Below are 27375 nucleotides of genomic sequence, written 5' to 3'. Positions count from 1 at the left end.
AAAGCCCTGAAACATAGAAGGGTAATACTTTGTTTCCACATGATTTTAAAATAGCTAAGTGGAAGTTTTTCCTCTTACTGTTAAAAATCCTCTTCCTCAGAGTTGGAAAAAAAAGAAAAAGAAAAGAAAAAGAAAATCTTCAGACAAAAGGTTAACTCCTTTGAATAGAAAGGGCCTTTCAGGGAAGTGCCCAAAGATCACAAAGAGTAAAAATGCCTTCTCAACCGTTTAATTTAATTTAATTCAGCAAGCATTTACTGAGCAACTCCTAGGTGTCGGTTATTGTAAAAGCCCCTCTGGGGAGCGGAAAGATGAATGAGACACAGCACCAGCTTTCTTTAGTGCACAGTCCAGGGGAAGAAAAAGACACGTGCATACTTTTACTGGAAAACAGGGCAGACTGGGAGAAGCGCTAATGGAAGCGTGAAGTGATGTGAGGGAGGAGAGGGAAAATAGGTTTTTTCTGACAAGGGCATTTTAACAGGCTTCACTGAGGAGGAGGGATCATGTAAGCTGTTCTTTGAAAATTGATCCGGGAATAGAAGGCCATTCTAGGCAGAAAGAACTAATGAATGAGCAAAGACATGAAAACAAAAGTGCTAGTACTTGGGCTCCTTTGAGGAACTGGAAAAAAAAAAAAAATGTTGCCTGGATTGTAGAGGGTGGGAAGCTGCTGGAAGGTTCACCTGAGGCTGCTTTACGGAGGGCATGAACGGCAGACTGTTTGGAATCCACCATCTGCCATAGGAAGCAATTGAGGAGGAGAAGGATGTCAGTGATGATGATGATTTCAGCAATTAACACCTTAAAGGGAAGCCTTTTTTTGTACCCCTCTCCCTAGTCCATGCTACTACCTCTTCCCTAATGTCTTAGAACCTTATGTAAACCACAAAAAATAGTGTAGTAGGATCACACTGTGTTAAAAGTCCCTACTCACTCATCTGTTGCGCTGCTAGGTTTTAAGCCCTTTGAGAGCAGGAGCCATTGGTTTCTGTATCATCAGCACCTAGCTGGTACAATAGGAAGCAAGTGATTTTTACTTTATATATATTCACGAAAGAACACATGAAAAAAGTAGAAGCCACGTGGTCAGGGTTGTGTTTTAGAAAGAGAAATTTGGTGATCGTGCATCGGATGGATCGGAAAGGGGAGAGTAGTTAGACATAGGCAGAGCTTTAGTAGTTTCAGTGGGAGGATGAAGGAAAATCCTGAAGCAGGATACTGAGGATGCAATTTGGATAAGATTCGGTGACTTCTTGAGTTTGAGATTCAAGGAGAGGGAATAAAGGGAAAGAAGAGGTCTTTGAGTTTTCTAGCTTGTATAACAGGGAATTGACTACACCCTTAGCCAGAGAGGAGGGGTAGGTTTGGGGAAATAGAATAGAATAGAAGGAGCAGGTTTGGGGGACACACACGGGAGAGGGAGATGATGAATTCTATTTTGGATATGGTGAATCCAAGGCTTATCACATCAATGGCAACTGCAGTGTTAAGTCTCTGCCCCTTATAGAAAGTGAAATCAAAGATAAGCAATGGAATTTAAACATTAAAAATAATTATTTATTTGCCTGTAATGTGCCAGATACTTTTCTAAGCACTTTATACATGTGTAAACCCATTTTAAGCCTTAAATAACCCAATAAATTTGATATCATTATCAACTGCCTGTTACTGATGAGGAAACAGAGGCTCAAGTTTATGTAGTAGCTAAGTGTTAGAGCCAAGATTAAAATCCACACAGACTAACCCAAGATGTTGAGCTCTCACCACTCTACAATACTAATCATGCAGGAATATAGGACATTCTTGGTCATTAAATAATGTAGAAGACTTTGGGGGGGGGTGAGGAAAATGATAGGTTTTTGTTCTCCCCATATCTGGCTATTGAAAATAGACTCACAGTCTCATTGATCAAAATGCACAGCGCAGAACATGACGATGCCTGCCAAGTGTAGGGGCCTCTGCACCTGCCATCTTCCACCCTGATGAAGTATCAGCAATTAACCTCTGCTGAGTCTGGAGAGTAGCTCTTGAATGTGTGTAACTGGGACCAGAGGACAAGCATCCACCAGTAAGAATGGCTAAAAGAACCTTTTAGTATGCCCCTCCGTGGAAAGGCCTTCAAAGTCTTGAGTTGGGGTGTTGAAATGTAATGACTCATCAGCAGTCCCTATATTCTGAAAAGTCAGTCCTTTACTCAAGGAAGAAGCATACACACAGAAATCATTATGGTGAGAGAGAAAGAGGAATCTGAAAAATATATGTGGTAAATGCCCAAACCACACAAGAAATAAAATATATGTTCACTATGTAAATACCTGACACGCTTCTGGATATTCTATTAAAAGATCTTGATGGAGGCACTTTATGATACAGATGAAAATCTGCTGACAGTTGTTCTAAAAATAAGCCCGGGCTTTAACTGTTCTGTGTTCCTTAAATTTGGTGAGACGTTTTTGCTCAGATTCTGCAGGAGCAATTTAAATGGTTTTGAGAAATGAATGAATTTTAAAGAGACTATAGATTTGCTTCATTATCAGTCTTCTAAGACCTTAACCATTTGAAACTCTGTTTCCTTAGCTTAGAGTGGGAACAGAAGGGACTTCAAAAGCACATCCTTAGAAGAGAACTAATTAAATATCCTTGAAGAAAATATTTTTCTTCTGGAGAAAAGCTTCAGCTATAAGGCCTTGTTGAATCACAGCAGTTTACGCCCTAGGTAAGCAAGCAAACAAGATGAAGGCCACACCAGATCGACACTTACCTTGCTGTTACAGCCGGAACAGTAAGATCTGTTAAATACAGTCACACAAAAGTCCTGGGGAAAAAAACAATACATTATCCCTTCTAGAAGGGCATTTCAATATTAGAAGAAGTTCCAAGAATGGATTCATTCCTAACTTCTTCCCACCTCCCTTCCCTTGTTGCCCCTTGTGAACATTTGATTGCCTCTCAGATTGAGATACTGGCTTCGGCCCCAAGGATACCATTAGGAACGGATCAGTGTTGTTGCAACCCCTTTCTTTCTTCTCCCATTCCACCAAAATTTGCATTCTTGCTGGCATGCTCAGGAAGGGGAATTTCGGCCATCTCCAATGAGAAGTACTTTGTTTAAGGTTTTCCATAACAGACTGCATTTTAACCAATTATAAGCACCAAATGTTTCCTGTGAGACATTGTGCAGAAAGCTGGCCTTCACTGTAATCCCAAGTATCCAGTAGGTGAAGACCCTCACAACAAATCCATATTAACCATCTATAATTAAAAGAGAAGGTGAAAATAATGGTAGCTGATTCTCATATCAGTTATGGAAAAATAATACAAATTATATGTGTCAGTGTTTCCAGAACTTACTTTTCCATTTTTCCCCCATGTCCTTTTATTCTTACACATCCTTCATCACTTACCTCTTGGCTACAAGCAAACCTTCATGGCTAAGAAGTAATATTACTGGTTAACAGATCAGTCACCAAAAAAACTGCCGGAGTTAAAATTGCTGGCTTGCCCATTCTGTTTTTATCTTCTCCATTTTTATCAACCCTGATTCCCTCTCTCTTTTAGAGGGCAGTGTGGTCTTCTAAAAGGATTATCCGAAGAATTGTCACTGGTTTTGAGGTTTGATCCAAGGTCCACCCACTAAATAGCATTTGATATTTATCCTATCCCTTGGTTCTGCTTCTTCATGTGTCAAAGGAAGAGGTTGCATTGGGTCACTCTGAATTCACTTCCACCTTTAAATTCTTCATTCTTTGTTTCTCTGGTGTAAGGCAAAAATGAACCTCACTGAACCCTAGCTCTTGTCTTTCCAGTTAAGTGGCCGGTCTGACCTCCAATTTGAGTAACTTCAAATTTTAGTCTGTCAAACCCAAAAACTCTCTTTAAAACAAATGTCTTGTCATGCCTTACACTCTCCTGAGATAAAACTCAATAGATAATACAACCGTATTTACATACAACTAAAACAAAATATCCATGTACTCCTCTAAGTAAAACATAAAGGAGAAATTAAGGGAAAATAATTTAGAATAAAATGATATGTATTTCATTACCCTCTTGAAGTGTGTCTTGCTAGGTAATGAATCAAAGGCAATGCTAAGAAAGTGATACATCTATCAAAAAGTCTTTAATGGAACAGACATGCAAGAGGTACTTCTGGAAAAATAATTGAATAAATGAATGGATTCCTGTGGGGGGGGGGGGAATGATATGTATTTCAACATGTGAGTACTCAGACCTCACCACAGAAGAAGTGTAATAAACTATAAAGAGACTCGCACCAGCTCATAGATCACCAGGGAAGCAATAGTGACACACACAGATTGTGATATATTGGTGTTGACGCAGACATATTTGATTGATGACTCAAAGAGTGCTAGCGGCACGGTTGTTGGTAGGGTGATATGATTTTAAGAACAGTGAAGAAGACTTGGTAAATTTCTCTAAAGAGTACTAGGTTTCCTCAAGTCCTATGGTAACTATATAAAAACTACTTTGTGGGGTTTTTTTAGGCTATAGGTGCAGAATATGGTAAACAGGTTTTTCACATAGATGGATATCCCGGGGAACATTTAACGGGCTTGCAAGACTTGAGGCAACTCATGTGAAGTGAGCCAAGTGTATTGTAGAATATCAAGCATCCTTGACCTCCGTTTACCACATAGTAAAAGAACCCACTGCCTGCTTTGGAGTAGATGAATAGACTCGGTATTTTCTTCAGATTACAGCAAAATTTCATTGGTTTAAAGTACTTTTCAAGTTACTGAGCTGCATATTTACTTTACTGGAATTTTGGCAGTAGTATGCTTTGAACCATCTAAACGGACAGGAATTTGACCTATCTTTTGAGCTCCTATTGTCCTTAGTATCCAACATGTTAGAAAATCAAAAACACTTGAGGATTAAAAAAAAAGAAGGAAAGGAGGAAATATATCTTCCAACCTTTGTATATGTTCTCTAAGACAGAGGTCAACAATGACGACAACAACAAAGTTTTGAGTTATAATTGGATGGACTGAAACACTATCGTAAACAAAAGAGAATATGGAAAGGGAAATACAGGGTAATACAGAATTGAGAAAGACATATTGAGAATTGTTGGGCCAAGATTCACAGTTTGGGGAAAAAAGAAAGTAATTTTTTTCTTGACGGAAGAGTAAAGTAGAAGATTTTGCAGATACATGCCTTCAGCATTAACAAGAACTACTAATATTTGCATAGTGCTTACTGTGTGCCGGACACTGTTGTAAGTGCTTTACACATGTTACATCATTTCATTTTCAGAACAGTTCCTGTTTTACAGGTGAGAGGTCATAGGTCATACAAATAGAATGGAAGACTTGGGATTTGAACCTAGGTATTCTGGTACCATACCTGTGTTTTCAACCCTGTTCTGTGGTATTGAGGCCTACATGCCGATCAGTTAAATTAGTATTTTAAAATAACATTTTTGTAGAGGAAATTATTCTTACTATAGTAAGCCTATGAAAGACTAAAAATAATGTGGTTAAGAGCATGAAAGGTCAGAACAATTCTTAGTTGTGAGACACTGTCCCACACACATGGGCAGAAAACCAAGCATCTTTAACTCCTGTCTACGAAATACCAGAATTTTGTATTCTAATTATGCAAACAGCACATGAATGCATTCTCATGTTAAAAATTTTAAATACAGAAGTTACAGCTTCAAATTATCTTCACTCTTCTAACAGTTCCTCTGTCTTCCTCTTCCTCAAAATTACACACACACACACACACACACACACACACACACACGTCTAACATAAAATGTACTGTGAAGTAATTTTTTTTTTTTTGCTTCATTTATTCTGGCAATATTTTTATTCCTGAATATATGGCCCTTTCTAGTTTTTAATGGTTGCCTAAATAAGCCACAAATACATGCCAACAGTTTGTAAAATCATTCCCTTACTGATTGGTGTATTACTTGATTTTAAACTTTTTAAACAAACAAACATCAATTTGCCTTCCTTGGACAACCTTCTTCACATTTATGGCCAACTTTTTTTTTTTTGAATGGATTCCTAGAAGTGGAATCTCACTGACACTACTAACCTTTCCTCTAAAACGGTTTACCCAAGTGAAGTTACATTCAGAGCTAGAATGTGCTATGTTCTTCCTCCCCGGCCACCAGTGCATGTGACTGATTTTTTTTGTTGTTGTTTAATGTTTTGCCAGTCTGATTGGTAAAAAGTGATAACTCACTGTTTACATTGCATTTATAAGTGACATAATATCTTTTCATTTCTTTTTAGTATTTATATTTCCTTTTTGCAAGTATTCCTTTTGTTCAATTGAACTATTTTTCTCTCACTGTGGTATTATTTTCTTTAGTCTCTCTTATGATGGAGAAATTTAAATTTATAAATAAATTTGTCAACATTTTCCTTTACGATTTCTTGTTTGTTTTTTTAAGGAAGGACTTCCCTATCCAGGACTGTAATAATACAAGTTATGTATTATCCTATGATGCTTATATTCTTAAGAAACAATTTAGTTGTCTAAACACAGCTCTTGGAATAGTCAGTGGTTTCTTAATCGATCTGAAATGCCACCACTTTTCATGAACTGGAGTTCATCCATATACATATATGGATCTCTTTTTCAACTTTCTTCTTTTTCATTAGCACTTTAGCTATTTTTAAACTAGTACTACAGTATCCAAATTACTGTATCTTTGTAGTACATCAGTACTGATATCTGATGGGCCAACCCTTCTTTATAAATGAAGGTTATTCTAGTCTATTTTATCCTTCAGATAATCTAGAGAATTATCTTCTTGAATTCCATGATGGGAATTTAATTGGGATTACATCAGATTTTCAAATAAATATGGATGTACTAACATCTTTTCAATATGGTATTCAGAAAAATTGTATGTCTCTTTCCATATATCCTGGTCTTCTTTTATTTCAGTTGGATAAACTTGAGGATCTACTTCAGAAGTTTTTTGGGTTTTTAAAAATATATTTTTCAATAGAAGTTTTTGACATGTCATGTATGGTTTGTTTATAGGCATTTACATATTTCTTGAACTACTGAAGGGATTTATTTTACCTTCACACTTTAGTTCATTATTTCAGATATAAAGCTATTGAATTTTTAAATACCAATTTTACTCTCTTATTAGTTCTAATTGTTTCATAGTTGATTATCTTGGTTTTTTTTTTTACCAACCATATTACCTGAAAACATTTTAAAAAAATGTTTTCTACCCTTTTCTAATAGTCTTGAACAGAATTTCCACTTTAGTAGTAGTAATAATGAAGAGCATCTTTTACATTTTCTTGATTGCATTGGGAATTTTTCTTATGTTTCATCAGTAAATATGTTTACTGTTGATTTTTTATACATAGACCTTTTCATAGGAAGTTTCTCCTATTCAGAGAGAGGTTATGTCAGGAATTGGTGTTATATTTTATCAAGTAGTTTTTTAAGAGTTGAAAAATCGGGGCACCTGGTTGGCTCAGTGGGTTAAAGCCTCTGCCTTCAGCTCAGGTCATGATCTCAGGGTCCTGGGATCGAACCCCACATCAGGCTCTCTGCTCAGCAGGGAGCCTGCTTCCCTTCCTTTCTCTCTGACTGCTTCTCTGCCTACTTGTGATCTGTCTGTCAAATTAAAAAAAAAAAAAGAGTTGAAAAATCATCACCATTATTACCACTGAAAGTCTTCTTCTTTTAATTTATTAATACTATTTCAATCTACCCATGTATATACTATTTTTTAAAGATTTTATTTATTCATTTGACAGAGAGAGAGAGAGAGAGAAAGAGAGAGAGATGACAAGTAGGCAGAGAGAGGGGGGAAGCAGGATCCCTGCTGAGCAGAGAACCCAATGCGAGGCTTGATCCCAGGACCCTGAGATCATGACCTAAGCCAAATGCAGAGGCTCAACCCACTGAGCCACCCTGGCGCCCCTATATATACTGTTGTTAACTGTTCTGTTAACTATACTGGTATGGTATTCTTGGAAAAAAACCTGCTTCACCAACCACTATGTTTGCTCTCCTAATGTATAACTGAACTTCATATACCAATATGGTACTAAGATTCTTAAAATTATTTATATGATTTATATCATGCTATTGTTCTCACTACTCTTCGTCTGTTTTTAAAACTGCTGTCTTGCTAAGACACTACCTTTTTTGGTGATTTGGAGCAGTTTATTTTAAATAGGGAGTATTTGTTCCTATATGAACCTCACCTTGACACTGTCTGGATTTAGACATCTTTAGGTGTCCATTTTTGTCTGGTTTCTAACTTCTTCTGTAGGTATTGGTTTATTAAAGGTTTCCCCTTAAAGACTGCTTTAATCCCATTCTATAAATTTGAATACATATTCTTCCCATGATGATTTATCTCAACAGCAAAAATATGTACATCTTTACACCTGAGCACCTTTGGGTAGAAGACACTTAAAATATAGCAGAGAGAAGAGGCACCAAGGCCCCTGAGCTGCTGGAGCTGACGTTCTAGGAGGATGAGGGAAGGCTAAAGAGGTACAAACCTACATCAATAGGATGATATCTGGTGATGATAAATGCTCTGAGAGAAATGTAACAGGGAGATGTGATGGGGGGCAAGTAATGGCAGGGGCTACTTTAGATTAATTTAGATTACTTCAGATCAATTCCAGAGCATTGATCTCTGAGGAGAGGATAATGAAACTATAAACTCAGTGAGGAGAAGGAGCCTTTTTACGAGTATATAATAGAACAGGGTTGCAGATAGACAGACCAACATGGCGGTTGTTGATGGTGATATTATCAAGGAAGAGAGAGAGAGAGGAAGACAGGAATAAATTTATTGATTGTATTACTGAAGCCCACTCTGTCCTTAATTAGTAATAATTTATGTCCAACTTGGAACATTTTAGTAGGAAAGGGGATGCTATTGATAACTACTTAGGAAGCATAGTCATCACCTGGGACCATCAATCAAACTGGGACATATGAGCATTTTCTTGATTATTTTTCTCTCAATTTGGTCTTTCCGTTGTTGATAGGAGAGTATAAGATCAACCATCCCATTTCACTTTGCTTTTTATAAAACAATTTCTTTACTCTAATGGTCTTTCTCTTTCATTTGATTTGATTTGATATTTAGATTGCCAAAACTGCTTTCTTTTTATTAGCACTTACCTGGTAAACTCTTATCTGTCCCTTTGTTTTCAACTTGTATTTGCCATTTTGCTGAACATTACTCTAACAGACAGTGTAGGGGTATTTACCCAGACTGAGAAATTCATGAAACTTATTGTATTTATTCATCTTTATTGTGATTGCGAACACTTTGTATGCATTCCTTGCATTTGTTTTTTATATTCATTATCCTTTTTTGTTGCTTCTTTTTGCCTCCTTTTTTGCCTTTTAAAAAAGTGAACAATTTATTCTGATTTTTCCCTCTAAAGATTCTGAAGTCATGTATCTTATTTACAGTTTTCTAGTAATTGCTCATAAATTTACAACACATTTTTTGATGTTTTTAATCTTTAATCAAAGTTGAGAGTTAATCTACCTGGCCCTCCCCTTCCTCCTAAAAGTCAGAGCACAGTTTTTCTTCATTTTCCTAGATCTCAACAGTGTGCTGGAGGCATTTGCATTACTGTTCCAGATTACTGGTAAGTTTATGGCAGGCCTCCTCTCCGTGTGCTGTACTATCGCCATTCTTCTTTTAATGTATTCATCCTATATGAGGTGCCTAAAATTTCAGAACTGTAGAATTCAAATTCAAAACTTCAGAATTTGAGAACTGTAACTTGCTTTGTAGGCAGTATGATATTGAAACATGCTTCTTAGGGTTTTTTTTCACATGATGTTTTACATTTTTAATAAGCACTGCATTCTAATATATTAATAAAATAGAATTTTCTTAGATTTCTTCTTTTAAAAAAATACTTTCAAGTGGTGTTTATATGACTCTATTGTGATATTCAGGTTCTTATCTTCAGCATGACAAGCTCTCTCTCTCTATCGATTGTCAGGCCTGCTATGTTAGCAAGAAAGGATAAGATAGTTAACAGAAAATTACAAATAGACCTCATTACCTTAAGAATACATCAGGTACTCATATTTTGAGTTAATAGTAACATTAGCCTATTATAAAAATTTATCTAAGCCCCTTACCTGAAGGAGTTTAAAAACCAACATTTCAAAAATGTAAAAGGGCATGTTTTTGCCCTAATAGTTTTATGGATTTAAGCAGGTGTAGCTAGTAATTAGCAAGGTGTTCTGATAGTTCATAGAACAGTTTGACTTAAGGGAGCAAAGGAGAGAATATCTTTTATTATCCCTGCATTTTCCCCCCCATTTATCCATGTCACTCTGCTATTATAAAAGCAGCTGGCTGACTTACATTATCTCTCCACCTGAGACTCAACAAAGGTCCTATACCCTCTTTCTTCGTTCCCCTCCCATATCATTTGCTGTTCAACAAAAGAGAACATTTTAGCTCTGACATATTTGACTGCTTTTATACAAGCATTAGAGATACCATTGTTATAGCACAGAGAAGACCGTAAATTGGTATATGGGTTTTTATTTATTTAATTTGGTAAATGGGTAGTACATATTTCTCATATACAATTGAAAAAGAACCACAAATTAGATAATAGCCATACTTTATTATATGATAGAAATCTGAATTGTTTCCTGCATATAAGCTAAAAATACATACAGGGGATGTGTTACAGTAAAGACTTGGATTTGAGAGAAAATTGTTTATTTTCACATTATGAGTCCAAAGTAAATGAAAAAAAATTTGTACATGAAAGTCTTTGTTACTTAGGAATATTTTATTTGCTAATATTTATAACCATTATAAAAGTTTTGTCTGGATCAGTAATGGAAGCCATTTGACCAACATTCTTACCTAATATTATGACAGCTTTCTCTCGTACCATTTTATAACCCTCTTGTGCCAAGGGTGAAACCTCAGAATGATTTTCAACATGCTATAAGCGCTATTGATGATCAGATGCTATATAGGATAAAAAGCCTTTCACTTTGAATTTATGTTGATTGATATAATTAATCAGGGCATCAGGAAAAGAGAATCTGATGGGGCTAAGCTTGAATGATGGAGCTATTCAGTACCTGAGATTGAATGAGGTAAAACATGAAACTCATTAGCAGCACCAAGGCCTGAAAATAATTTTCTATCATGGCAAACTGTTTCTTAGGATTTCGTGTTGTAGAAACAAAGGAAAGAGATGAAAAAGATAGGACTTATGATGAAAAGATGAACGATTTTCATCAGAAATATCCAGTTTTCACTTAAGAATAAGAACACAAATGGAAAGAAAGAGGTCGGTGAGAGAGAAGAGCTATGGGTTTGGTTTTTCAAGGAATGCTCTGACGGGGACAGAGAGAGAGTGAGGCTGTCCAGAGGATTTGGGAAAGTAACTGCCCTCCATGTGAAAAATATTGCAAATGGCAGGTATACTGTTTTATTTGTACTTTGAAACTGGTAAAACATAATGCTATAAGGCATTCTGTCCATAAGAGATTGATGGGAATTATTCTTAATTATTTCCTTACCTGTCAGACATTATTTATTTAGATGGCACATTATCTGAACTATAGGAAACCATAGGTATGTGTAAGTTATCCTATGGGATTATTCCTGACCCCAGTAGATCTTTTCATGTACTTTTACATCCTTGGAGATTCAGAAGTTAAAAAAAAAAAATAGAAGTAGATATATTGGTTGGGTTAAGTTAGGAGATTAGCAGTGTATATGCCACTAAAAGGTGTGGGTAGAAACTTCATTGCAGGGGCCATCTCTTCTATTCATGGATAGTTGGTACAAAAGAACACTAGTGCAGGGACAGTTATGCATATTACTGTTTGGTATAATTTCTTGGAGGTTATAAAAATAATAACTAATATCACTTCTGCCCATATCACCTTAGTAGAACTTAGTTGGTCATGCTTGGCTCTAAGAAAAACTGAATTTGTGCTAAATTGTTAATTGGGAAGCACACGAAAAGTTTTAAAGACATAGAGATAAAAAGCACCCATAATACTAATTTCAGAGATAAACTCAGGTATTCTTTTAGCATATTTCCTTCCAGACACTTTTCAAAGCACTTTTATGTACTTGAGATCATTCTTCCTAAGTATTTCTATGTCCTAAATAGTTTCACTAACCTGTTACACGATTATTTTTTCACTCTACTAAACTACATATAAATGTAATTTTAAATTAACATCTATTATTACTTTATATGAATATAGTGTATTCTCACAATTTATTTTATTGTTCTGTATTCTTTCTGTGTTAAGTATTTGTATCAAACTATCCAAATTAGAGAACAGATTTAGCTTCTATAATAACAGAACCCCAAAGTTCAGTGAACTAAATAAGATGTTTGTTTCTCGGCCTCGTGTCACATTCCAGTGGGAGCTAAGCTGTCTTGGGCTGGTAGGCAGCTCCATCATCCTCCACATGTAGTGTCTACTTGTGGGTTGAAGATATTCTGACAATCTCTCAGCTTGGAGGAGGGAGAAGGGGCTTAGAGAAGGGCTCACAATTATTTTAAGGGCAAGATTCAGGATGGCACACATCACTTCTGCCCACATCACATTAGTAGAACTTAGTTGGTCGTGCTTGGCTCTAAGAAAAGACGAATTTGTGCTGAGCACCCATATGTCCACACAAGTTATCTCAGTGTGAAAGAAGGGAAAAGGATATTGAAAGACAATTAGCTGTTAACTGCATTTTCAAGTAGGCTGTTGTGGGAATATCAATACAGTCAGGAAATAGAAGCCAAATATAAATTGATGTTGGGTTATTTTGAATGTTCTCCTACAAGGAAAGCCCTAAAATTCCTGTAAGAAAATTTCTAAAATGGATTCCATTTTATGCCTTGGTAAATTAGTTAAAACTGTATTGAATTTTGCCTTAATTACAGGATCATTGCCTCTTACTTTGGATTGACTTCTAAACTTGATTCTAGTTTCCTAAAGTTAACTTGAAAAAAAAAACCAACTACTACTCTTAGATGCCCATTGGAAATTGTATGAGCTATGAAGGCAATGGCAGTTCACTGATTTGTTAATTTAGAAAAATTGGAGATAATCTACATTTATAAGTTCTTTTCAAGTAATTTAATGAAAGGTCAGGAATAAGAGGTTCCAGACAGCCCAGTTAAGTGTGGTTACTGCTGTCTTCATGCCTGTGATTTCACTTCTGTTAACATAGCTACTGTTGCTTTGGGCCTAGGAAAAGCATCCTGCAGCAATCTTAACTCATTCGCTTCTAGCAATAGTTGTATCATTGTCCATAAGCACATATCTTTTTCTTTTAGGACAGAGCTTTTAAAGATATAAACCTCTGACTAAAGAGATTTAAGAATGGGAGAAGTTGGAATGTGCTGTCAACACTAAGTTATAGTATATATATATATAAACCACCAAAAAAAATTGCACCTACTTTATGTCATCTTCAAAAATTTTTTTTCCCTATTTGAATTCCTTTTTTGACTAGTAAAATTAATTGTTGCTACATGCTTTCAGAACTTCTTGCCAAAAAGTCAGTAAAACTGCTGGAAAAGTTGGGTGACTGGAGAGTGGGGTGAGGGGGGAGTTCCATGCTGAACGTTTCAAATTAGAAGGACCTATTAGTCATCCAAAGATGATATTGTCTGGTAGTTGCATATATAAAGCTGGATTTCTTGGGAGGTGTATTAGGCTAGTTATAAATTTGACGAATAGCTGCCTCTAGATGCAATTTAAGGGTGGGACAGTGGATGTCCACTGTCTACTGAGTGTGCTTAGAGAAGAGAAGGAGTTGATCACGTGGTTCCTAGACACTCCACACATATATCTCATGACCAGGAGCCCCACCCAGCGGAGTCTGAGAAGCCAGGAAAAGTAAGGTAGGAGGATAGTGAACTAAGGCATGCATTTCAGCATGGAGGGTGTGTGTGTCCCCATGGAGTTTACTGACAGGAGTTGTTTCAGTAGAGCGGTGGAGGTGGAAATACGGTTACAGTGACTTAGTATATGTGCTGCCGAAGTGAGCACAGAATTACAGTGGCTTAAATGGTAAAGGAAAAGGAAAAGGGAAGAGCAAATTTGGAGTTCTGCTACTAAAGTGGAACTAGAAAATGTCCAAGTAGCTGGACAGGGATATACAGTTAAGGATATTTGTTTTTCTTTTTAATCTTTTGAGGTAGAGATATTATAGTATGTTTCTTTGTAAGCTGAGAGGAATGATCTCATAGGGACGAGGAAAATTTTTTTTAAAGATTTATTCATTCACTTATTAGAGAGAGAGAGGGAGAGAGAGAGTAAGAAAACACCAGAGGGGGCAGAGGGTGAGGGAGAGAGAAAATCTCAAGCAGACTCTCCACTGAGTGCAAGCTTGCAGGACCCTGAGACCATGACCTGAGCAGAAACGAAGAGTCAGACACTTAACTGCCACTCAGGTGGCACCCAGGTGCCACTCAGGTGCCCCAAGAAGAGGAAATCAGTGGAAAAGGGAATAACTGCAAGAACAAAATCCTGGAGGCAAGCAGGGGTGGGAACCTGTGGCTGTGTGATGACTGCAGCCTGAGGTAGTGATTCTGACAATTTACCTACCATCATGGGAAAGAGAACAAATTACATAGCTATAGATGCTGCCGGTTTGGTAGACGTGGTGATGGGAAAATGAGAATGTTCTTTTATTCTGATTTGAATTATTTCAGTCACATTAAAAGCAAATCAGTAACTATGAGAGAGGACTGGGGAGAAGGTGTGGATGGTTGGAGGAGAAAGGAGATGGCATTAAATAGCCTTCATATGTGGAGGTGGCAATTGGCCAGGGAAAAGGAGCAACATTTCCAGGCAATGTGGAAAGTCCACTCATAGTTATAACTGTAGAGAATAAGCCAAGGCTAAAATCTTTATCAAAGGAAGGAAGCAGAACAGTAGATACATGTACCAGGAAAGGCGTTAGGTGCTGTAATCTAAGGGAAGGTACCCGAAAGGAGCTGGATTTGTTTGCTTGTTTGTTTTTAAGGAGGAAAGTTAAAGGGCTCAGAAGAAAGACTGGATTGAATATTTGGTGAAGTAGGGGCCCAAAATGGAAAGATATGTTCTCACAGGATAAACATCTTAGTTAAAGAAGTGAACTAACCTTTAAGAAGGTATTCAGAAAATTCACAAAAGAGGTTGGTAATATAAAAGATTTTACTGAATATGGACGCAAAGGAAGAGTTTAGGGCTCATTGAGTAGCAAGAGGTCAGACTAGAAGATGTCCAGGAAAACGTGGAGATTTGTCCTGGAGAAGAGGGATGTCAGGAGCCATGAACTTCTGGTCATGATGGAAGTAAAGAGCTGTAGGGTGTGGGGGAGATAGTCCTGGCAGTCAATTAGGGAAAGAGGATAAGCAATCCTAATTAATGCCTCCTCCTTGGGAATAAACAACTCATAGGAAGCTTGTGGCATGGAGGAGGGAGAATCCAGGGGCAGTGGGGAAGGGGTGGAAAGTAGTGGTCTCATGGGAGCCCCACAGAAATCTGAAATCTGTGGGCCTCTCATTCAGTCTAGCTGTGAACAGTGTCTTGTTTAGGTTGGAGGACATAGAGGGGAAGAGAACTTGCCAGGAACATGGAGTAAATTGTTCTAATTTTTGCTTCCATTGATTTCTACTCATCCCTTTGCCTTATATTTTAGAAAATGTCTTTTGATCATACAAATCTAAAAAGCTACAGATTCACTTTTATCATTGTAATTTACCACTGAGAACCCACCATTGAACCCAGACAGTCCAATTTCAAATTGCTTCAATGATTTGTTGTTTAAGATTCTCAGCTCCCTGAATTGAATCTCATGGAATTCATGAAAATTAGGGAGACACACATCTCTACAATGGTGATATATTCCTTCCCATGGACTATTTTTCTTCTTTCTGACCTGAATGCTGCTTTGGTTTTATGCCTTAGTCATTAATGTCTCCATAGTAAATCACCTCTGATAAAGGCCAATCTACATTGCAAAGTGTTCCGCTTAACATACCTGCCAATTGAGGCAGAGGTGGAATCTGAGGTGTTCCTAATGTGAATTGTTATTTGATTCAAGTTACTGATTCATCAGGTTGCTTAAGAAATGTCCACAGACTCTGGAAATTCTGTTTTTCTTATATTAAAAAAAAAGTGTAAAATTAAGAATTCAGGTTGGGGAGATATTGCCACTTAAATGAGTATTAAACTTGGTTTAATGATATGGGTTCACATACCCATATGATTCTTTAAATTAAAAAATGGGGGTGCTTGAGTGACTCACTGAAGTGTTCAACTCTTGATTTCATCTCAGGTCATGATCTCAGGGTTATGGGATTGATCTCTATATCATGCTCCATACTCAGCCTGGGTCCATTTGAGATTCTCTCCCTCTCCCTCTGTCCCCACTTTGTGGACATTCTCTCTCAATCAATCAATCAATCAAGCCTTTTAAAAAATTAAAAATGGAAAAGTGGACACAGAGTCACCTACTGATAAAAAGAAGAAAAAAACAAATAGTGCCTATCTTGACTAACATTTCATTAAAGAATTGGTAGTTTCACACTTTAAAAGTGACTACATTTCACGTTGTGAGAAATGCATCACGTTGCCCTCATTTCTTTTCTTCTTTCCATAATGTACTAATAACAACCTCAGCGTGAATCTACAGCAAGCCGCAGACCGGAGTTAAGAAAACTGAATTATCTGACCTCTGAGTCCTTATAAACACGACATGCCGTGGTAATATTATTTAGTGCTATGCAAAATTATGCATTGGTTCTCTATCACTCATTCCACTTCATTAAATCCACTTAGAGCTTCAATAAAATTTCCAGAAATGATATTAGGATTGCTATTTTCATGTCTCTGTCTATACTTTCTTTGCTGTAATGTCTTAAAACTATTGCTACCAGATCGGATATATCAGTTTAGACTCTTGAATATAAATATAGATTTTAAAAATATAATAATTTGGCAAAAGCATTACAGTAATAGTATTGAAAGAAACTGACCGGGGTGCCTAGGTGGCTCAGTTGCTTAAACCTCTGCCTTCAGCTCAGGTCATGATCTCAGCAGCCTGGGATCCAGCCCCGCAATAAAATCTTAAAATAAATAAATAAATAAATAAATAAATAAATGGAATGAAAACAAAAAAATCATGCATAATTTCTTATCTTAGGTTCAGTATTTCCTCTTTAGTGTATTTCCTAGTATTTTTGTTTAATAGGTTTACATTTTAGCATGTTGTAACCATAATGCATGTGAGTACATTTTAGCACAAAGTATACAATGAGATAGGAAATCCACTAAGTCTTAGAGACTCAGGTCTATACAATACATAAGAAGGTCATCAGTTTCAACCCCATCAGATGGACACTTGAGTTTTCTTTATAGTCTTCTCTCAACAATGCCTAGTATTGAAAAACTCACTATATCTCCATGAAACCCATTATATTATCTGTCACCTCTAAAATTAATTTAACTTTTCATAAATATAGCTTCCACACCTTTATCCTTTTTCTGGACTTGCATCACAAAGATAAACTCATTGCTTTTTTCACATGATGGCTTTTCAGCCTCATTTATCATTCCTTCTTCCAGCTTGTCTCCGGGCTCAATATCTTCAGGTTTTGTGCTTTTCATTCCCACAGGTTTTCAAGCCCACTCAGTCTGTATTCTTCCCATGCAATGCCTTCCAACTGGTTGGTTTGACACTGACTGACTCAACACAGGATGGTTTAACCAGCACCAAATACAATAGAATTAACACTTTACAATTCTGTATGTTATAGTGCAGCATAAAATCTACTTTTTTTTCCTTTTTTCCCAAGCACATCACAATGTGGATTATGTTGATTTTATAGTCAGCTAATAATCTTCATATACTTTTCACCATTTTTCTACTTCTGTATTATTCTAAATGGCATATTTAAGTAAAATGTCACTCTTCAATCTCTTATTTTCCAACCTGTAAATACTGTAGATCTCCCTTCTGTGAGTCTATAGCTCTCCCAGGTTTGTTCCTTCTACTAGTTGGGGTAGTTGTCTTTCATGTCCTGCTCACCCATGGATGAACTGGCAGTGACAGGGTTGGGAGGGAAGGAATGTGGCATGCCACAAATAGTAGTTCAGTTTCCTCCACATTGCTAGAGAGACATTCATCAGTGCCATATAGATAAAATCTTCCAAACTCTTTCTCTTCTTTTCTTCCTTTCCACGTTATTCTTGTTATTTTAAGATTTTCTATGATTACTTATGTATGCAAAGAATTGTGCTAGATGCTATGGGCTAGTAAAGTAATTTGTGAATAGACTTAACAGATCTCACTAAACACTATTATAAACCCACCTTTCTACCGATAACATAATATATGCCTTAATTACACAAAATGATGGATTTTAATTTTCAATTATTTAATATATAAAGACTTAAAATTCTAAATCCACTTTGCCTTTATTGACTATGTTCATATTTGTAAATAGTTCCCATCTAGATTTTGCATATGTATACACATATAAGGTTGAAGAAAGTTCTATTTCTGCCCTTAGAGCTTTTTTTTTTTTAATTTTATTTATTTGTTTGACAGACAGATTACAAGTAGGCAGAGAGGCAGGCAGATAGAGAGAGAGGAGGAAGCAGGCTCCCCACCGAGCAGGAAGCCTGATGCAGGGCTCGATCCCAGGACCCTGGGACCATGACCTGAGCCAAAGGCAGCAGCTTTAACTGGTTAACACTGAGCCACCCAGGTGCCCCTGCCCTTAGAGCTTCTTAAAGAGGCTCTGTCAGGCCTTGGGAAATTCAGATAAATTGAATCCCCTGTGTGTTACCACCTAGTGACTTTAAGAAATGAAGCCAGTTTGCATTGATTTTTTTTTCCCTTAATAAGCCCTTCCTGCTCCTCATCACCATCTCTTCCTTGAAGAAGTTTCATAAAATATCAATTTGATTATGGGATTGTAGTAGAGTCAAGAGTGATCTTGACCACTTATGTCTGACCACTTATGTCTGACGTAACAAAAATAATAATGTGTTACTGATTACATGGACCACATTATTGACAGCTTATGTTGGAAGTAGCTTTCATACATTATCTCACTTGGATGATATGATGATACCACTTTATCATTACTCCCATGTTATACATAAAAAAAAAAAAAAAAAATGAAACCCAGAGTGGTCAAGCATGCCTAAGGCCATAGAACCACCACTTGGAATTCAAAACCAGGTTGAGTCCAAATTCTAAATTTTTGTAAGTATGTCTTCCTGCTGTTACAAGGTCCTGTATATGGCCCAGGAATACTTCAAGACATACAGAGCCATGAACTATTCCATGGGCAATATGTAAGTTCTTTGTAAAATTATAATGATAATAGCGGTCTCCCTGAGGAAATTGTCTTTAGCAAACAGTAGACCCAATATGTGTAAAATAGCATGAAGTTCTAAAGGCAGCCAGAATTCCATAGACCATTGTTAGCACCTCACATTTGTTCTTGGTTAGGGAAGCTATCCAGACTGAAGTACTCTATCCACTTTGTAGAGTAATGATCCTTGCACCTGTACCTAATTCTTAAGGAAGTTAAATAGCATGACAAAATTATCCAAAAGAACCAGAATACTGCTTCTAGCCCTGTGCTCTGCTACTGCTGGCCACAGTGAAATCCAGCCTATGAAAGCACCTGGCACAATGTCTGGAACTTAACAAGCCCTGAAGGAATGTTCACTAATAGAGTCATAATATTGGTGCATTGGACTTAGAAAGTATGGGCATTAGATGACAACAGAATATCCCACAAATGAAAACATCACATAAATACTGTGCATGCACACATATGTACACACCCCCAGAAACTTGGAAAGTGATACTTGATTCACCAAAAGTGTTCTTCAACATTGTGGCAAAGCCAGTAGACATCTGGGAAACCATAAAGATTAGAAAGAGTAGCCTGAGTGAGCTACAGTAATCAAGATGGAAGGATTTGAGGGAAGGGGGGCTTTTTTTGGACAAAATTTCAGAACCAGCTGTTAACTTCAAGAGGTGGTTGCAGAGAGTGAAAGTGATAGATTCTCTGACATAAAAAGTCAGCTGGTTTTGTGAGTGCAGGAACATATTAACTGTCCCAATTAGAAATGAGAATACTTCCTTAAAGAGGTTGGATAGCTTGATATTTTCTAGCCACGAATCACATGAAAATCATCATCAGGGACATCATTTATAGGTACAAGGAATAGCAGAAATGGGACAAGACTGGGAGTTTTTCATGTAAATCATGCTACACTCCAGTTCACATTAATTTAAAAATGCATAGCATACTTACAATGTTATCATATATTTCCTGTCCCAACTCTATGGTTAAATAGAATAGTTTTTTTTCTTATGACTATAGAAACTCTTGCTACAGCCAAAGTCTGTTGACGTAATTGAGCAGCAGTAAGTGTGTTTCAGCAGGCACTATCCCTTAAAAGGAGATCATACAATGTTCAACTTAAGTAAACAAAATTGTATGTGGGAACTTCCTTTGGTCTTAGAACAGAACTAGAGAGGAAAGTCAAAGAATACAGTCTCAATGAAATTTTCCATGTAATTGTGAACCTTTCATGGAGAGTTCAATAGCTTAGTTGCTATTTTAAATTAGAGGATGTATATATTTATAATTATATCAACAGTCATGTTTTTATTTGGAAGATTAACAGCCATTTTTCATAGCGCCTTTGAAATGTAGTCTGGTGAAATTGTAGGTATCTACATGTGCATTTGTGAGGAAAGATCTGTAGTTGAGTGACTGGTCACAGTCATTACTCTAACTCCACCAGGCAGTGTTGAGAAAGATGCCCAGAGACTTGCAGTGGGTAAAACTTACTAGCAATAAATACCTGGTGGCGTAAAGTACCTTTAGGACAGTATTAGAAGCACTGGGTACAGACTGGGTTCTTCAGACTTGCAGATGCAGCGTCAGGAACGTGGACTGTGGTTAAGTACTATGATTCTGGCAGGTGGCAGGTATAGTTCAAGGGGAGCCAACCTTCTCCAGGAGGATTCCCTACAGAGTACATGAGAGGGCATCGGTGCAGAGCTCTGCCACAAGAAGGGAACAGGTGAGACTTGGCAGGATACTAAATTTTATGATAGAGCTTGTTAAGGGCCAATGGAAAGGGAACATAATTTAGGGGACAGAGCAGCCAGTTAGGACAGAGTATCTGACTGGCAGTAGAGGTGATGGATATGGCATAAGAAGGCCTGCAGCCTGGCTTTCCAGACTAGAAGTCCTGATGAATCTAGAATTCATGTGGGGTAGAAGGGAAGAACCAGTAGACAGTGCTGCAGTAGAGAACATGGAACAAATCAAATATGTATTCCTGCTAGGACATCCACTCTGTAGAAACTGTTTTAAATGTCTTTTTCTTATATTTTTCTTTATGTTTTTCTTATGTATTTCCTAGCATGCTATTAAACTCAACCAAGTACTACAATATATTTTTTTAAGATTTTATTTATTTATTTCACAGAGAACACAAGGAGACAGAGAGGCAGGCAGAGAGAGAGGGGGAAGGAGGCTCCCCGCTGAGCAGAGACTCCCCCGACCCCCGATGTGGGTTCGATCCCAGGACCCTGAGACCATGACTTGAGCTGAAGGCAGAGGCTTTAACCCACTGAACCACCCAGGCGCCCCTACAATGTCTTTCTTATATACTTCCTAATATGTGATAAACTCAACCAGGTACCATAATAGTCAACAGCCAAAAAAAACCCACCATGTATTAGTTGATAAGATTTTAAAAATGTTTTTGTTGTAAGTGGCAATAAGTAGTGTTTAGTTTATTGCATTCCATATCTGTTGTTTTCTTTTATATAGTAAGAAAGAAGAAATAATTCTATTGGTTTCTCATACCAGATTGTAGAATAAGGTTACTAGTTCATGGGGTTAGTTTCTTCTGTGTCAACACTATCAGCAAGACTTTAGGCCCCAAGTGTGCACAGCTTTCTCGAAGCACTATGTGCAATACAATTTATTCAGAGATCCTTAATTAAGAATTTACAGACGCTCAGCTCTGTGCTACAAATTATAGGAAGAATTTTTAAAATACAGCATTCTTGTAAATTGGCCACAAGAGCATAAGAAATGCCAAAATGCTTTCAAAAATGATTGTGAGGGACCGATAAGCAAAACATGCCTCTCCCCTGACCCCAGCGATGGGAGGATATTTCTTCTCAGGTTCTCATATTCCCTTCTTCTGGTCTCTGTCTAACCAAAGGCATGAATTTCAGTTTTCCCTAAGTGAGGATTTGGGTTTCCTCTGTGACCGTGTATCAGTGATACTAGCTCATTCTCATGGAGATCTGTCCTATATTTGATTTATACGGAGATCTGTCCTATAAACTGAGCCCAGTTAACCTAACACTCTCACTATATTCACTCTAAACCCTTCACAGGTTATCCTAGCCAGCATTCCGCTTCAGTCGCTGATACCACCTGCAATGTCCAAACACATACTATTTCAGTGCACTAGGGAAGAGCCACCTTTCTTCACATTCTGAGACATCCTGAGCAAGCATTTATTTACCCATCACACATCCTACTAGACAAGAATCAACCCAACCAAGCTTCAGATTTCAGTCTGGTTAGTTAACCAGTTAGTTAACTGGGTTTTGTAATTCTGAATTAATCATGCCCCCTTAATAGGTTGGGGGAAGAGCTTCAAAGATTCCCCTTGGATTCAGATGCTCGAAAGGAGTTAGGATGGTGCATGACTTCTAGGCTAAAAAATAGGCCAGTGACACATTAGTCACATAGGTTCCATTTTCCAAGAAACCTCAAAACCCAAGACATAATTGACATACTGAACATTCCCTCACAAACATTAAGGCAGCACAAAACCTTTAAAGAAAGTTAAAGTGACTTTTTGTGGGTAGATTTTATCATCTAGGAAAGGACAATGGGGAAGGGGAAGCTCAGTCATTTTTCAGTAATCATCCACCCTTATTTCATTGTAATTTTCATATGATTATAAATTGGTTATTATGATATTATCAAAATGATCTAGAAGAAATGATTATAACACAAATTACGATATATTGGTCATTTACTACAAATACAGACTATTTTACAGAGATCAGATTTTTTATAGTAATAATTTGCGAGAAATTGTTTTCTGCCTTTTGTATATTTGATCATCAGGCCTTGTCACTCATCAGCAAAAGAAAAAATACATATTTCAAAAATGCAGAGGTCCTATTTTTGTCTTATAATGACAATTTTTAAATTATTAAATTTCGAAGCATGCCAGGGAGCCTCGGTCAACCTGTCATCATCTTGCCTTTACTTTCCCTCTGCTCGCATCAAAAAGGGAGTTATAAGCAGCAAAAATTGATCTTGCTATGGATTTTGCTCTGAGCTGCAACCAGCCAAGCAATTAGTCTATTGTATATGTCACTGGAGTCGTCCTCGGGGGAAGTCTTACACGAGGCAAGAATTACTCTGTGCTCTGAGCTGTATGTATAAGGCCTGACTCCATGAAAATTACAGGGTGCCTTGATGCAGACAAGTTCATGAAAGACATCATTATTATTTTTCAAACTACATTGGGTTCTTAGAAATGTACCTTTTTGTTCCCTTAAATTACTTGTTTTTACTTTTTCTTTATCAGAAAACAAAACATGCCTGCTTACGTAAATCGTGTCCTTCGTTTATAGATACAGGACAAGCTCAACATTTGAAAATCACTTCTAAAAAGACATGGGACTGAGCTCAAATGACCAAAGTTAGATTACATTGTTTAGAAAAACATCATTGGATACAATACCTTGGCTTTAAGAATATGAATTTTAATATATCCCAGGTACAAGATGTATCTTCATGTATCAGCTGAATTTTGATCACAGCCACCAAACTGTTAATCCAGGCAGAACCTTTCTTGGATGGTTTAGAGATAAATCTAAAAGAAATTAAACTAAATACGATTTAATGGAGGATTAAAGAAGTATCACATAAAAATAGTTGAATGTTAGGGAGGGGAGAGTGAGTGTTTTTGGACATCAGGGCAGCCTTTAGCCTCCCATTTTTTTGAGGCTCAAGGGACGCATCCTTGGGTCACAATTCAGTGGAGACTTTGATAGTTCTCTTTTAAAAAATGACCTCCATGTTTTTCACCCTGCCTCAAATGTATTTCTCTGCTATGAATTTATCAATTGGACATTGAATTGAGAAGGGATGGCCTACTTTGCTTGAACAAACAGGGCTGTGACCTCTCTACCTGCAGCCTTGCCTGAGTTCATGGGCTTCAGTTATTCACACAGGTTAGAGGAATTACCCAGACAGGGAACCAGCCAGAGGTGTGAAGGGAAAGCATCTCTGTGTCATCAACTTGGGTCCATGGGCTCTCCAAGCAGTAGAAACTGACTGGGACCAAGAGGGAATTTCAGGCAAGACTTTTCAGGGGGGCTTATGCTCCAGCACAGGGACACAGCCCAAAGAAAGGGTTCTTCATGCTGGTGTCCCCAAAAAAGGACAGAGAACGTTTTTAAAGAGTCTAAGGTGGGAAAGGAGTGACATCTAAGTCTGCAGAGGTAGAGAGAGACACAGAAAATTGAGTGTGCAAGGACAGAAGACAGAACATGCTTTATCATGCATCACATGTCTCATTAACATGTTAAATCACCACCACTGGGCATGATTTTTTTAGTATCATAATGAGGGAGAATGTCAGAGAAATGTCAGCCCTGGGGTCAACCTTGGTGAGGCTGGTTTGATCTGGTCTTCTCCAGTCTTGTAGTCTAATCCCCCTTAGGTAAACATGCTCCTTTCACATTCCTGTAAGATATGTTACTCAAGGGATAGAGGGTTTCAGCCAGGAAGGAACGCTGGGTTTCATGTTCAAGATTAAAAGGACCTGAGTCTAGTCCCTGCCAACCAGGCCATCCAAAGAGGGAAGATGTGTTTCTCTTGGGCTGAATTATTTTCACTTTTTCTCCCCTCCCAGTAGAAATGATCTAACTTTAAGAAGACTTGATGATAATTAACAATACACAGAGCATTTTATAATTGGAGCATTTCTTTCAGTGTTTAAAAAACACAGAATTAAAAGGAAGGTACCAAGTGATTTAAAAAGATATCAAACCATGTGCTTTGATTTCAAAGAATTTAAGCAAATATTTATTATCTGATCGTGTGCATGGCATATCCCTTCCCTGACACCAGGCTCCCAACTAGGTTAATTTCCGGAACTCCCCAGCCTAGAGTCAATACTGATCTTTGGCTCTACCTCCTGCTTCCTGGAGGGCTTTTACTGACCCCTGAGCAAAAATACCTTCAGACTTTAGCAGAGGCATTCCCCTGCTGTTAATAGAGGGAGCTGCCTGAGGATTGTAATTCTCCCTCTGTTCTTTTGAATGACAGGCCAATTAAAACCATTTTGCCTTGGAGGAGATATTGCTAGATTGGAAACAGGGAGCAAGTTCTGGTCCACTTAGATTTTTGTATTTGAACTCTTGATTCCTGTCAAGTCTCTGCAGTGATCAGGAGGTCATGCTAATGACAGTTCTTTACAACCTTATCACACTGTGGTGTTTCTTCGAGCCCTTGTCCACACCTTAGTGAGTCGCACCACAGATCCCTTCAGATCCCTTTCACTTTCACGTGAGGAGAAACGTGATCTAAGAGCCCCTCCTTGCAGACTTGCCTTCTGATAATTTCTTCAGACTGTTGTTCTCTCTCTGCTCCCCCTCCCAGAATAGTCACGAGAGCCTGGTCCTTCTTTCTTAGAAGTGCTGGTCTTTACCTGACCATCTGCCCCTCCATGATCTGTCCACACCGGACCCAAAGGGATCTCTCCAGAAAGTCAGTCTCACACCAGTATCTTCTCTAAGTCCAACCATAGAAGGATTCCCTGTGGTTTAAAGGAGAACGTGAAAAAGATTCAGGGTAACTCAAAGCCCTTTAGGACCTGGACCCATTCCTAAGCCTTGACCTTCTGTAGCTTTCGCTGCCCTAGCCTCACAGGTCTTGGAATCAGCACTCCTTATGCTGCTCTCCCACAATTACAGCCCACTTATAATTCAGACCTTACTGAGCCACCTTTTCCTTTGCAAAATTTTTCTGCCCCTAAAGTGAGTAAGATGCCCCTTCTTTGGGCTCTCTAGTACCCAGCACACACCTCTGACCTAGAACCTGGCACAATGTACCTTACTTTTTACTACAAGTGACTTACACGTTCATTAACACTAGACATCTTTAGGCTGTCATCCAACAAGTATTCATCAGTTTTTCATAATGTACAGGTTATTCTCTGTGGTGTCTCTCTCGATCAGTTGGGGGCCCCCAAATGTGAGGTGATGGTCAGGGTTGGAAGGCAGTGGTGTGGGCTGTAAAAGGATTCACCCTCGGCAAAACAAAGGAGATAGAATTTTATTGAATACATTGCAAGGGAACAGTGGACAGGACAGCAAAGGAGCAGCTGTCTGCGAGGAGGCAGACAGTGGTGTCGGGGCTGTTTTTAAAAGGGGGAAGGTGAGGAGGTATGGGGACATTAGGAAGTTATCTTTTTTTTGTAGCTGTGCCTGGTTGTAAGTAGCCCATTGTTAGTTAGGGCCTATGGATATTTTGAAGTGGGTCCCCGATGGGCCTGTCTGTATCCAGCTTGGGGGTCCCTGTGGGCCTTTCCTTCATTTCCCTGCTCAAGGCTGTTTGCCTAAAAGTGTCCTCTACAATTTTATTTCCAGACTTTTTTTTGTTGTTGTTTCTTTTCCTATTAGCTTTCCTTATAGTTTTTTCCTTGCCTTTTGCGTATTTTTCTTTACTTGCTTCTGTGAGCATTAATCTAGAGCCAGATTAGATAAAATCCTTTATTATCTGCAGCAACTACTGACTTATTACCAATAATAATGACTGTAGTTATTTTGAAAGTTGATTCTTAAAAGGGGTCCCCCAAAGGGTAGTGTTGAAACTGATCTGGTGTTTGATTTATTTGACAGATGAATCATAATTTGAAATTGAATGAATGAATTGGTCTTGATGAACTTCTGCCATTAAAAAAAAAAAAAATGATTTTCAGTAACTGTTATCCGATGTCAAATGTTGCCTTAGGTATGTTAACAAAAAGAAAAAGCAAGCCCAATTTGGAGTCATTCGCCCCCTCAGGACAGCAGACTAAGACTTAGTTACAATTTTAACCTGACCAAGGAATGTGACCTTAGAAAAGGCAATCTGAAATTTCCAGAGCAGTACCAGCGAGGTAATCTGAATGATAAAAACACTGCGTCCCATCGCCAACCCCCCCCCCCAGCACCAAAGGAGCAGTCCTAGCCTGAAACAATCCTTTCCTTTCTTTTGCTAATAACTTCTTTGCCCCAAGCTCCTTTCTCTAAAATAAATG

The 27375-nt window shown here is 37.8% G+C and overlaps 1 protein-coding gene and 1 long non-coding RNA gene across 19 annotated transcripts in view; one reads left to right on the top strand and one right to left on the bottom strand.

Annotated features, from left to right (window-relative positions):
• The window catches only part of DTNA (dystrobrevin alpha), a 355996-nt gene that overhangs the window by 37149 nt on the left and 291472 nt on the right, over positions 1-27375 (top strand). The gene's annotated exons all lie outside the window — the stretch shown is intronic.
• Positions 20937-27375, bottom strand: part of LOC309848240 — a 37530-nt gene continuing 31091 nt past the window's right edge. Inside the window, exons 2-4 of the long non-coding RNA XR_014302910.1 lie at positions 25783-25890; positions 23809-23940; positions 20937-21047 (exon numbers count right to left, since the gene is read on the bottom strand). This is a non-coding gene — a long non-coding RNA (uncharacterized lncRNA). The remainder of the gene's footprint in view (positions 21048-23808; positions 23941-25782; positions 25891-27375) is intronic.

Source organism: Mustela nivalis (assembly GCF_964662115.1).
Source record: "Mustela nivalis genome assembly, chromosome: 14".
Classification (NCBI taxonomy): domain Eukaryota; kingdom Metazoa; phylum Chordata; class Mammalia; order Carnivora; family Mustelidae; genus Mustela; species Mustela nivalis.
The sequence above is the reverse complement of the archived record's forward strand: the minus strand, read 5'-3'. Positions and strand labels throughout refer to the sequence as shown.